At 29.8% G+C, this 13,803-nt stretch overlaps 1 protein-coding gene across 1 annotated transcript in view; it reads right to left on the bottom strand.

Annotated features, from left to right (window-relative positions):
- LOC117173164 (calexcitin-2) overlaps positions 1-13,803 on the bottom strand; it is a 235,921-nt gene that overhangs the window by 181,937 nt on the left and 40,181 nt on the right. The window lies entirely within an intron of this gene.

Below are 13,803 nucleotides of genomic sequence, written 5' to 3'. Positions count from 1 at the left end.
AATAGAGTGGGCGCACCGTGCCGCACAGTTTGTAGCTAACATATGATTCAGGACCGTCCTATTAGAAAAAGTTCAACTGCCGTAAGATTGTACTAAGAGAAGGCGCTTTTGGTAGGTACTAAAGGTCAAATTAGTGTGACTTAATTATATTTTAATTATAAAAATAAAGGAAATGATTACTTATATCAAGAGTAGCAGAATAAAATGCTGCAAATTCTATTGAAATTAATAGAGATTAAAAATCATTATTGTGAAATTAATTACAACGCTGTAGTAATTGAATATTGCAAAAAAAAATTATTTTTGTCACAGTTTTGTTAAGAAGTGCAATATTTGTATCATAATGAAGTAGGTATTCAATAATTATATTAGCAAAAAAGTGAAAACGAAACTAGCTCTTAAATTATGATTAAAGGAAAACATTGCGATTTTTAATATCATATCATATATTTTGTTTCATCTTTAGCCTCTTTAGCTATTAATTTTCTCAGCGAATGCAGTACATTTCTTTCCACTGTACTTTTTTTGCAATTTTTTCCGATTTGCATACATTATTTTTGACACAATTCGACCTTTCCATCGATATTTTTCTTCGAATTTAGGCATTATGACTCTTAGCTAGCAATAAACCGCAAAACTCAAAATAATTAGAAAAACACGAGAACATCGGGAAACATACAACCGCCATGCCAGTTGTAGCAAGCTCAGTGCTACCAACAGGCAAAAACAAAACAGTCAGAATTGTGCGATGTTGCCGCACTTACTATTCTCAAATCTTATATTTCGTATTATTAATATTAATGTTTTATAACAATTAGGACCTAAAAATATTATTCCTGTGGAATTTACATATATATTACTAATGATTTTTGACATTATCATGCACCTAACATGCAGATATAATTATTAGAAAAATTCTTAATTTTCGTTGTTTCAAAATGGATAAACAGCCAAATTTTTTGTCATGAAAACGTAAATTAATTCACGACTGTAAATTAATTAACTTTTACAATTTAATATTTGTTTAAACCACAATTTTTGTGATATTTGCATAATATTAATTATTTATTCTCCCTCTAAATATCATATAAAGCTCAATAATGGTACTATGCAAAATTAACAAGCTTTAGACGATATTGTACCTAGTGTACATCCTTAATTACAAGCAGCAAATCTACGCGCTTGTTCACGTTTCTGTATTTTTACTGCCTAAAATTAAAAATATTTAAATATTTCAAATAATTAAGTAACAATTTTTTAATTGTTTAGTTTAAAAAAAATTTGAAATACGACAATTTTATTATAAAGGACTAAAGCTTGTATTATTTATAATTAAAATAGTTGAAGATTGAATAATTAAAAATCGAAAGCTTTTGAATTTATTTAAGTTTCAATTATAAGCGACTAAAATTTAAAGATTCGAAATTGAAAACTAAATTATATGCTTCAAAATCAAAACTTCTAAGGTTCGGAAATTTGAAATTGTTAGCGTAATAAAAATTAAAAGTGATTTGAAAATTTTTCTTGTAGAGCAAACCTGATATATTGTAAATTTTACCCTGCGAAATGGAAAATTGTTTTATTATTACGGGAACTTTGAAACGTAAAGGAATCCAAAATTTCCTTGTAGAAATAGCCCTATTGCTCCTATAAAATTCGGGCACTAGTGGGGGGCTAGTAGGAGAACAATGTTAGGCAATCACCCTAGTCGGGGACCGGTCGGTGGCCAGTTGTTTTGTTTTTTGTGAACATTTCAAGTCGGGGACTAATCGTGCTACTTCGAAAAAAAAAACTTAATCCTCTGTGTAGGCTATTTTTATGTCGAAATTCCTAGGCGGGTTCTAGCCGGGCTCTGGTCTGGCTATTCTTGTTTTAATGTTTCTGATAGAGTGTTTTATATAATTAGTTAATTTGTACAAAAGCCCAATTATTTACTTGTTAATAATAAATAAAAACACATTTAATCAACATTTTCACAAAAATATGAAGTTAGAATGTTTTCGCTTTTATAAGAGAAAATGTGTAAGATAAAATGCGGCTTACATGTTTAAAAAGAAAAGCTGCACGTAATTGAGTGTTTAAATCTTATAGAATGTATAGAAGAACATTTTCATTATAAATTCGAAGAGACTTTAAGTATGCCTTTTTTGGACTTCAAATTCTCCGTTCTATTTACTACTCATCTTCGCCGCTTCGAGCGTTAGTGTCGATATTTTCTAACCTTAATTTCAAATACATTGAAACTCCGATACTGTGCAGTTTTTGGGGTTGGTGGTGATGGGGAACAAACTCGATTGAGTTCCCCTCCGCAGGTAAACGCTTTTGCCTGTTCACGCCTGAATGATCACCACACACTCCCCGCAATGCCAATTACCTACCTTTTATATACCTTTTTCCTACCTGCGGTGCGGCGTCAATGTCCAAAGAACTGTATCGGGGAGCCCAATTTCAGAGGTTCACTGCAATATAATTTTCTGTGCCTGATTGTAAAATCTTCTTATGTTAATGCTTCAATTTAAAAAGTTATTGTCTTAATTTTGCATTGTTTGAAATTTATTCTGGATGAATTATGATATTTTATGATTTTTAAGAAATTAAAATAAAAAACTGTCTCTACAGAGTAGTTACAAAAAGATTTTGAAATCGTTGATCTCCGGGTGTCGACTGTGTATCATCGCGGAAGGTTTTATCATTTTTCTACCTGCGTTATACGATTTCATACGCCATATTTTAGCTTCTTTTTTATAAGAGATTCGAAATCATGAACTTAAGTGGAACCTACAAAACCTGAAAATTTATATAAAATAATATAAAATAATAAGGCATTTTGAATTATTTGTGCGAAGTGAGGTGTTTGAGACATGATTTTATGCACAGAAACAATACAAAATTGCACATCCACGATATATTGTTTCGAACATTAGAAGCTAACCACACGGCGCCATTGTACAAAATTTTAAGATTTCCAACATTTGAGTAAGTTCGGAAATCTATGATGAAATGTTTAGGACGTTTTCATCTAGAAACGACATGGTGTCAATACATTGATAACTGAGCGTCGAGTGGCGTTCTAGTCCTTAATCCTTTGGAAGCATCAAATTTGACGTTAAGAACTCAAAAGAAAAAACTTAATCGCTTTTTCTGGCTCACACTAGACCAGACTCTCTGGTTTGCAGTCTTGACGCTGGGTAGATGGTCTGGCCTAGGCCTGATCAAAAGTGTAGCATTTTATTTTGTACCCCCAGGCCAGACCGGCTAGTCATCCGCTAATTATGGACTGGCCAACCACTAGTTGGTGCCCAGGCAGCCGCCAGTTTGAGTTCCTTTCAATGTTTTAAACTTGGAAAAATTTTTTTTTACTAAAGCGTACTCTGCTGATCAGCGCCAGTACTGGACCAGACCAGACCTTCTAGACGACACATAGAATTTGCGTCCTTTGTTCGCTGATCAGCACCAGTCCTGAGCCAGACAAGATCTTCCAGGCATATAGTGTCAGACCTAAGTAAGACCTGACACCAGTCTGTCACGATACACTTCCACACGGGTTCAACTACCAACTTTTCCCTGTGCAGTGAGATGCTGAATTGCTGACCACTTCCGTACTTGAAATGGGAGAAAATGGGACGAATTCTACAAAGTGAATTAATTATTTGAAATATTGACATTATTAATTAATAGTATAAGAAACAGTTTGTCATGTGAGTAAATCATAAAGTGATTATTCAGAAGGAAGTTAATTTTCTAATCTGGATTTCGCACATTCTCTAAAATTGACGTGAAAATCTTTGCAAATGTATTGAGGCTTTATCACGTTTCTGCAAAAGCTGCGATTACAAAGCTGTAGGACTCCTCTATTGTTCTATACATAGATAGATACATATACAAGAGACGTGTTTCTCTATAACTACCGTAACTGGCAGAGTTGGTTCCGTTTGAGTAACTTTCAGTGGCTTTGTCGAAAAGGCGCGCAACCGTATTCTGAAGCAACTCTGTGCTTGTTACAATTTTACGCATTCATCTTGCATTCGTAAAAAAATGCTAAATTGAAACGATGTTCTCACAAGGCTGATCATTTCTCTCTACAACAATTCTTTCGAGCTAGGAAAAGAATTTTTTTACCTTTTCTTATATATTTTTTTTCCTACGTGCGTCGGTAAATAAGGACTAGCGTTTTGTAACGAAATTATAATATTCCTCTTCAGTGATGATTTTATAACAGATTTTGCCTACAAAAACCTTTTTCGTAAATATTTATTAGAATTAGAGAGATTAAAATTCTATTTTTAGGGTGAAAATTAAGTCAGGCTATTTTACAAACTTTTCTCACCCCTCCCCACCTTCGACTAAATTTTTTCTTTGATTTTATTTACTAAACTCCTTAAACAAAAACGCAAAGCATACACACCGAATACAGCAATAGCTTCCGTAGCGCAAAATGCTAAAAAAAAGGTGAGAAGTACAATATCAGATAATTAAGCTTTTAAGTCAAAATATGTTGAATTGTTTAACAAAAAAAGATTAATTTTCCACCAGAAAAAGAGATAAATTTTCAGAGAGAGAGAGAGAGAGTTGAGTCTTCAAGCTAAAAAGTTAAATGTTTGAGAAAACATTAGACTTTTGAACCTACAAAGAAAAATTCTTAACAAAAAATGTTACTTTTCAATTGTAAAAGATTATTTTTCAACCGAATATTAGAATTCGCAAAAAATAAATTTAAGTCCAAACAGCTGCACTGACAACTTAATAGTTGAATTTTTAAGTGAAAAAATACGAGCAGAATCGTTACATTTTTAACAAAATAGTTGAATTTTCAAGCCAAAAAGACGAATTTTTTAGAACAAAGTTGAATTTTGAATCTAAATGGACGAATTTTCTACCCAAAAAGATAGTTGATATTTCCACCTAAAAATATTTGTTTTTTAAATGAAAAATAGTTGAATATAACCAAAAAGATCAATTCTAAGCAAAAACTATCACAGTTGATATTGCAACCAAGAATGATTTTAATATTGAATAAAAAATAGTTAAGTTTAACCAATAATGGTGAATTCTCGACAAAACTTCATTAATATTTAAGTCAATTTTTAACAAAATAGTTAGAAGTTTTAGTAAAATACTTTAATTTTGAATCAAAATAATTTTATAACAAAGTTATACTAGTATAGTTTTCAATAAAGAAAATGAATTTTTCATGTAAAAAGATGAATTTGAATCAAAACAATACAAATTTTTAACCAAATTGTTGAATTTCCAACTAAAAACGATCAAGTAACCACAAAAACAAAAAAGTTAAGGTTTAAGTTAAACAAATTAGTTTTGAACCAAAGGATAAAATTTTTTACAAATTAGTTAAATCTTAAACTAATAAAATTACTTTTCAACAAGGTAGCTAAACTTTCAACCAAATATTTAAACTTTCAGCCATAACATGTGAATTATGAAAACTAAAAATGTAATAGTTTAATTTTTAACTGAAAACGATCATTTTTCTATAGAAAAGTGAATGGTTACATTGTCAGTAAATCAATTAAAATTAACTTTCGACGAAATATGGTAAGATTTTCTGATTGATTTCTATCAATTCAGTTTGCTTTGAAGATAAGGAACGAGAAAAAAATAAGTTTTTTGAGAATAGAAAAAAGGGGAGTTCTTGAAAATAGAGGATAAATGGGAAATATGAGAGTGGAATGTGAAGTCTGTATTTAGATAACTTACTTGTGAACCATATAGCCCGTATATCAAAAAACCTATCCCCCCCCCCCCCCCCCCCCCCGCCCTCCCGGTTCTGGCAGTGCGACGTAGATTTTAAACGGCCTCTTAAGGTCTTGCATAGCCCTGGGAAGAAATCCTTATGTAGTTTTCTTGGGTATCAGTCCATTCGCTGTACTCTTTCCTGGGGGTGAAGTGTGGAGTGGGGGGTCATTGGAAGGTGAATAGAGCGGAAGTGAGAGAAACAGAGGGCTGTGGAAGTGGGGAAAATCAGTTGGAGTAGGGTGGTGAGTATGAGAGGAGGATAGGAGGGAAAGTAGGAGGTTGTGGGGATAATAAGTAAGGGATAAAGGGTATATGATAAGATAGGATCGGATAGGATAGAATCATATCAAAGAGAAGAGAAGAGAAGAAGAGAATAGGAAAAGAGAAGAGTGGAAGAAAAGAGGGAAAAGAAGGGATGGGAAGTAGAAGTAGCTGAGTGGAAATAAGAATAGGTGTGATAGAATAGGACCTGCCATAATAGGAATAGGGAGGATCAGTTAGGATAGGTCAGATCAGATCGGCTCAAACTGAATAGAATATAATATGACAACAGAGGAGTGGAGATGAAGGGGAGGGCAGTGGAAGTACTTGTAGGGAAATAAGTGAATGGGGATGATTAGATAGGATACGTTCAGTTAGGGCATAGCAGGGAGGGAAGGATTTGAAAGACTTAATTAACATATTAATTAATAGACTACCAAACTCTTTTTGGTAGGCACATGGCGCCTTTTTTGAATATTTGTTTAGATTCAAAGCAATTTTATATGCTCATCACATATTTACTTATATAAACTTCTCACGATCGGTTTACTGTTTCGTATGTCGCTATTTGTTTTGGGTAACTCTAACGGTTATTCTCCAGTGATTGTACGGTCTTGGGCTGAGTTCCAAAACTTACCCCAAAGCGATACAGTAGATTCAGTGCAGTGGGATTCAGTTACGTGGATGCCGAAAAGTATTCTGTAACAACTAGTTCCCAAGCTAATCCAGGCTCGCTGATTGTCCCTTGAGGGAAAAAGATTTTCCTTATTTTGTAACGAGTCGGAAAGGCATATTTTTAAATATTTTCGTGCGTCACTCAAGGTAGTTTTCGAGGTAAAGTGGGCCAAACTGACGGCAAAATGCGCAACATACGAGTACGATTCCGGTTACAATATCAAATTCATTTCAGTGTTTTAAAACTCAAAGCACACTAAAGAAAAATATATTTTTTGTATCATTTCAAGAATCGACACAATATTACTGATGACTTAATTTCAAATTAGAAGCACTATTTTTTTGTTGTTAAAAAAATCAGCATTTTTTGAAAAATGGTTGAATTTGAATAAATATTGGCTTATTTTTCCGGTAAAACTTTCTCTAGGACTAAACTGAGTCCCATTTTGAAAGTAAATTTTTTCTTTGCTGAAATCGTTAGAACAATTTTTAAAAAATGAAAAGCATTTTTAAACAAATAAATATATTTGAAGATTCATATTTTCTTGTTTTTAAAGTTGGAAACAGTAGAATTGTAGGGTATATTTTCCCTTAAAAGACATGATATTTATTAAAATTCAAAAAATTGGTAAAATGGGTAAGAAGCTACACTCAGAGAAAATTCAATTTAAAAAAATTATAGTTAAGCTATTTTTTGTAAGTCTAAAATTTGTTCGACAAAAAACAAAGGTTATTATGTTATTATACATGACGGACAATATCATTTCAATGACTAAAATCATAGAAAACTTTTTTTATCTGATATATGATTTTTAGTATGAAAACTATCTTAAGGCTATACTCCTATAAAGCGCATCATGTTCCGCTGGAAGGACATGACATTTTCGTTGTAAGGCCTTAAAACTTTAATTATTATAATCACACAAAATTCCCACACAACATTAAATAATTCATAATAATTTCTACAGCTACCTACTTCATAAATAATACTACGCAATTATATATATTATATGTTTTGTTATAAACATTAATGCTTCTTAAACTTTTGCGATATTCCTTTTTTACTATTTCAATGCTAAGGTCGACCTATTAAAACATTTAGAGTAAAAAAGCTTTTACATAAGTAAAATATATTGATTTCAAATCGTAGATTTCAAATTATTTATGTCTTACGGTCCAATCGTAAATCGAAAATAAATATGAGTAAAAAAAACATGTTCTTCGAAGCTCAGATATTTATTTAATAGAAAACTCGTTTTAAACTTACTGACGTTTCGGTATACATGTGTACCTTTTTCAAAGGTTCTTAACCTGAATTGATGATGGTTTAAAATAGTCAAACAGATTAAATTTTAGTAAAAAAAACATAACATTTAAGTCAATTATTAAAAAAAAAATAATTAAAATTTAGTCATTTTAAAAGTCTCAAAAAATACTGAGACTTCAATCGATTAGACTACATTTTTTAAAATATAGTTCGAGAAAACAAATTAACTAACCTACGCTAATTTGTTTTCTCGCACTATATTTTAAAATATGTAGTCTAATCTATTGAAGTCTTAGTACTTTTGAGACTTCTAAAATGACTAAATTTTAATTAATTTTTTTTTAAATAATTGACTTAAATGTTATGTTTCTTTTAACTGAAATTTGATCTGTTTGACTATTTTAAACTATCATCAACTCAGGTTAAGAACCTTTGAAAAAGGTACGCATGTGTACCGAAACGCCAGTAAGTTTAAAAGGAGTTTTCTATTAAATAAATATTTGAGCTTCGAAGAACATGTTTCTTTGACTCATATTAATTTTCGATTTACGATTGGACTGTAAGACATAAATAATTTGAAATATACGATTTGTAATCAATAAATATCAACAGTCGAAGAAAGGATTGACTTGTTTCATCAAATCATTTTACAATAAAATATATATTTACAGTTGCGTATTTGTTTACAAAGTTGTTCATAACAATTCTTTTTTAACTATCAACTATAAATCTTGATTAAATATCAACTCACTTCCGAAAGAAACTTATTAAGTACCTTATAACCGTTTTTAAAAGTTTTAATGGTGTTGAATGGGTAAGAAGGGAGGAAATTCTACATAAAACTAAATAAGTTATAAAAAAACATGCAGAAAATTGAAAAACTCCTGGTTTTAGTGATTTTCACTATCATATCAATAAAAAGATATTTGTAAAAAAAAACTCCTGACTAAAAGAGTTACAATTATAAAAAATTATTTACAATAAAACTGAGTTCTTTCAAATTTTGAAGATATTATTACAGTAGTGAATTTAATGAAAAACAAACATTCAAAATAATTAACTATTTCTATACTTATATAGTTATTATTTTAAATATTTATTTTCCATTAAATTTGCTTCTGTAATGGTATCATCAAAATTTGAGGGTTTTCAGTTTTATTATTTACCATTTTTTAAAATTATAACTTTTTTAAATAGGATTATTTTTAAAAATATGCTTTAATTTATATGATTTTCTTTATTATTGTTGTATATGCTTTTTTCAGAATACTTTGTTCATCATTTGTCTACATCACGTATAAACGGGAGGTCTTTCGAATTTTTAATTTTTAAAAATATGTTCTTCCAATATTTAATCGTTAAGAATATTGTCGCTTTGCAGATTATATTTCCTTTTTTTGTCTCGATTTCTACCCCGAATATTGCTACTATGATTTATCTGCTGGGTACTACTGGAAAAACTCGTGAAGAGCAAATCACTTTTATTACAAAATTTTACTACTTTTCTAACTATAATTTTTAGGTGAACAAATACCAATCGATAAATATAGTAAATTTATTTAAAAAGTGTCATCGCATAACCTTGTAAAAAAAAAAAGAAATTTGCATTTTAAAAGTTTATATTATTTGCGCTGAGTCGTCGTAAACAATTATTGATAAAAAGTTATAGATTAGCACAGAAAAGCTCATGTAAATTTTAGTAGTATTAACAAATATTTTTCGACAGTATTTACTATTTTTTTTCTTATGTTGTATCCTGCTCTAACCAGTGTAAACCAATGGTCATGCTGAGGAAAAGCAAGGCACGTAGATGCTTAAAAATGAAGATAGAAATATAATCGTTACACAAAACTTCACATTTACATCTTATTTTTAGAATTTTTATTTTTCATAAATATCCAAATGTTCAAAAGAGAGTATACAATTTTTTATAGATAAACCTTTCTCAAACCATAAGGATAATTTGTGTCAAAGTTCGATTTTAATGTACTGTGATTTAGGAGAACACTGGTTACAACAGATTTTTACATGAGCCTTATAAACTCCGATTTGTATCCCCATTGGCGTTGGGTACCGGAACTCAAAAGAACAAATTGAGTTGTGGCTGTCAACCGCTAAATTTGATGTTTTTAGAGGAAACCAGGTAAAAATAAGCATATTTTCTCTTTAAACTATTATAGTTTTTTATATAATTTATATATTTCAATTTCGTTTTTAGATTCTGATAAGTTTCACGCTTTCCCTTCGGAGCTTGGCAAGAAGTATTTATTAAGTTAAAAGAAACAAATATTTTTTTAGGAAAACAGTTTGTGCCGGTCTTAAAATAATTTAAACGCATGAAACTGATAGAATGCGTTTCTTATATTAGCAGAACGCTTCCTTGGGTAATGAAAATAACAACAAAAACTTTTAATTTCTAGAAAATCTTCTTTTTATGTTTTCGAAACTAAAAGAAAAATACATATAAAAAAAAATTTCTTGGACTTCTCTGCTTTCTGTACTTTCTCTACTTCTCTACTTTCAGAATTCAATGTTATTTAAAAAAATTCTCCTAGCCATAAAAATTACTTAGCCCAAATAAATCTCACAGAATGTCTTCCTTATGAAAGCGCAAATTGAAAAAGTAAACGGTAAACAAATATAAGCGTGGGTTTCTTAAATCGACTTTTTTATTTTCAAACAAATCGTCGCCATTTTGTTAATTTTAGAAAATAGACGTCAAGATTAAAAAAAAAACATATTATTTAAGAGATTCTGCGACTTGAATTGCAGAACCTGTATGAGTGGATGTAGATTTAATGCAATTAAGCTCAACAATTTTCAATTGTGATTCTGGAAATTAATTATAGTCAATTAAAAACCATTTTCAACCTATTTAGTTTTAGATTATGTAACTATTCAGTGAGAGAATTTTTAAATATTCTGGAAAGTACAGGGAACTTTTTTATAACAATGAAGTTTGCTTTTTTCTGAAATTTAATTTTTTTACTGACCGTACACTTTGCATCTTAAGTGAAATATTGCCTAACGTTATGTGAAGGATTGCAAACTGATGTCCAGGAAGTTAGCACCGCCATTTTTTATTTTCAAAAGAATAAAAGTTGTGCTGAATTGTGCTAGGTTTGTGCTGCAACTTTTTTTCGAAAAAATAAAAATTCGAGCCAGAATTCCAAAAAAACTTTTGAGAGCCAGCACCGCCATTTTGTTTTTTCATAAAAAGAAAAGTTGTGCTGCATTATGCTAGATTTGTGCTGAATTATGCTGCAATTTTTTTTTTTTTGAAAAAATCCAAATTGCAACTAAAATTGACCAAAACAACTTTTTTGAGACACTGCAAAAGAAAATATAAAAAATGCGAATTTTGCATATCTGGAATTTTTGCTGTATTCTGCTTGGCGTACAAAATAATTATCGTCCTCTACACTCTTTAGCTAAGATCATATTGTTTGGTGAAAATAAATTTTTTGTTCTCAAAATTATTTTGTAAATCCAAATTTTTTCAAAGTGTGAATATCGAAAAACTCAAAAATGTGCTGGTTTTTGCTAGGCACCTGAAACATATATTTTCCTGTACATTATGTTGCTCAGGTTTATATTTTTTAGTAAAATACTAGTTTCTTTTTCATCAGAATAGTTTTTAAAATACCAAAATTTATCAAAATGAGAATTTTGAAAATCTGAATGATGTCCTGCGTTGTGCTAAGCGTGCCAAACAATTATTGTCTTACCCACTTTTAACTCAGGTCTATATTTTTTAGGAAATACTAGTTTCTTTTTCATCCCAATAATCTTTTAAATACAAAAATGTATCAAAATGAGAATTTCGAAAATCTGAATGTTGTGTTGCGTTGTGCTAAGCGAGAAAAACAATTATTGTCTTACCCATTTTTTACTCAGTTCAATATTTTTTTATGAAATACTAGTTTCTTTATCATCAGAATAATTTTTAAAATTAAAAAAATTTTCAAAATGCGAATTTCAAAAATCCGAAAGTTGTGGTTGGTTGTGCTAGGTGTGCAAAACAATTATTGTCTCACCCACTTTTTACTCAGGTTTAAAATTTTTTAAAGAAATACTAGTTTCTTTTTCATAAGAATAATTTTTAAAATTAAATCATTTTCAAAATGCGGATTTCCAAAATCTGAAAGTTGTGGTGGTTTGTGCTAAGTGTGCAAAACAATTACTGCCTTACCCACTTTTTACTCAAGGTAATATTTTAAAATGAAATACTAGTTTCTTTTTCATCAGAATAATTTTTGAAATCAAAGAATTTTCAAAATGCGAATTACGAACATCCAAATGTTGTGCTGGGTTGTGTCAGTTGTGGAAAACAATTATTGTGTAACCCACTTTTTACTCAGGTCTACATTTTTTAAGGATATTTTATTTAAAATATTACTCAAAAAGTGATAATAATTAACTTTTATTCAGAACCAACTGTGATAAATTAATTGGTAATCATACTAAAATCGTCGTCAAAATTGAATTAGCAATTTTAACCCGCATCATGAATATTTTGAACAATTATTTTCGTTTTTCTCTACTTTCCATTCTGGATTTTTGTCATTTTAAAGTTAATATACGTAATATCTGGGATTTTTTCTGTTGAAAATATCGTATTGTGATAATTTAAATAGGCCCAAAGTTCATTAAAGCTATTAACTTAGGTTTATTTTTCATATGAGCGGCTAGGATCAATTAGACGTTAATCTCATTTTTTAATACAAATTTTTTAAATTTTAGAACCATTTATTTTATGAGGCTGATTCTAAAATGTTTTGGTCAAAAGTTTTTAGCCAGCAGATTATGAAACAAGAAATTTTTTGAGTTAGATATTACAATTTTCTAAAAATAAAAAACAATGTTTAGCTAATGTTACATAATTAAAATTAAGGCAGTAATGTTTTATTCCAAATTAAGGGTCTGCGGTCTATATCTGTTAACTCTATTTCCTTCTACTTAATATATTACTTTTCAATTTAATATATAAAATTTTATTTGACCCAGCTGTCTTTTTTATTGATTCGTAATGAATTGAATGAATCTCAATTTTCAATAGACTGCTTTGTTGAATATCTTATTTTGCCAGGAAAAATATTCGAAAAAGTGACCTTGCTATATTTTAGGAAATAAATTTTTAACGTTTGAAATAATTAAAAGAGAATTTTGAAACAAAAATTTTATAACCAAACTACCATTTTCATTCATTTGGTAAGAAACGAGAAGAAAAGCAGCATGAAAAATGATCTCTTTCTGCTTAAACACGATATCAGTGATAATATATATTATATAACATTGAAAATAACTGTCTTAATTTTAATTAAGTGAAATTATATAAATAATTTTTTTTTTATTTTCAGAACATTTTAATCTTTAGCTCGAATAAAGTTCTTCTTTCAAGACTTCTTGTCAAAAGAAGTTTGCTAAATCAGTATAATTTTTAGAACATAAGAACATTTATCGAAAAATTGTCCTGAAATTTTAAAGGGCATTCGGAATTTTACAGGCTTTTATTTTCCGAAAAACCTTCTTCGGCGATGATTTGGATTATTATTCTGTTTTTATTTAGAATTTATTTGAACCATATACAATTTATCAAGGAATTTAGAAACAGTCTACATTTCTCATTTACAGACCATAATTAAAATGTTCAATTGAGGAACACAAGTTTGGCCTTTCCTTTTTTCATAATAATGGTCCATGTTAGTAGTAGAAAGGTGCAACTATCAATTACCAGGTGCATGCATATGAAACCGGTATTGCCATCTAGCGGCCAGTAGACACACTTGTAGGCACTGTCGGAACTTACCATTTGTGCTAATTGGCGTATTGTCATCTGTCAACAA

Source organism: Belonocnema kinseyi, chromosome 5 (assembly GCF_010883055.1).
Source record: "Belonocnema kinseyi isolate 2016_QV_RU_SX_M_011 chromosome 5, B_treatae_v1, whole genome shotgun sequence".
NCBI classification, from domain to species: domain Eukaryota; kingdom Metazoa; phylum Arthropoda; class Insecta; order Hymenoptera; family Cynipidae; genus Belonocnema; species Belonocnema kinseyi.
This window is presented reverse-complemented; position numbering and strand designations above follow the sequence as displayed.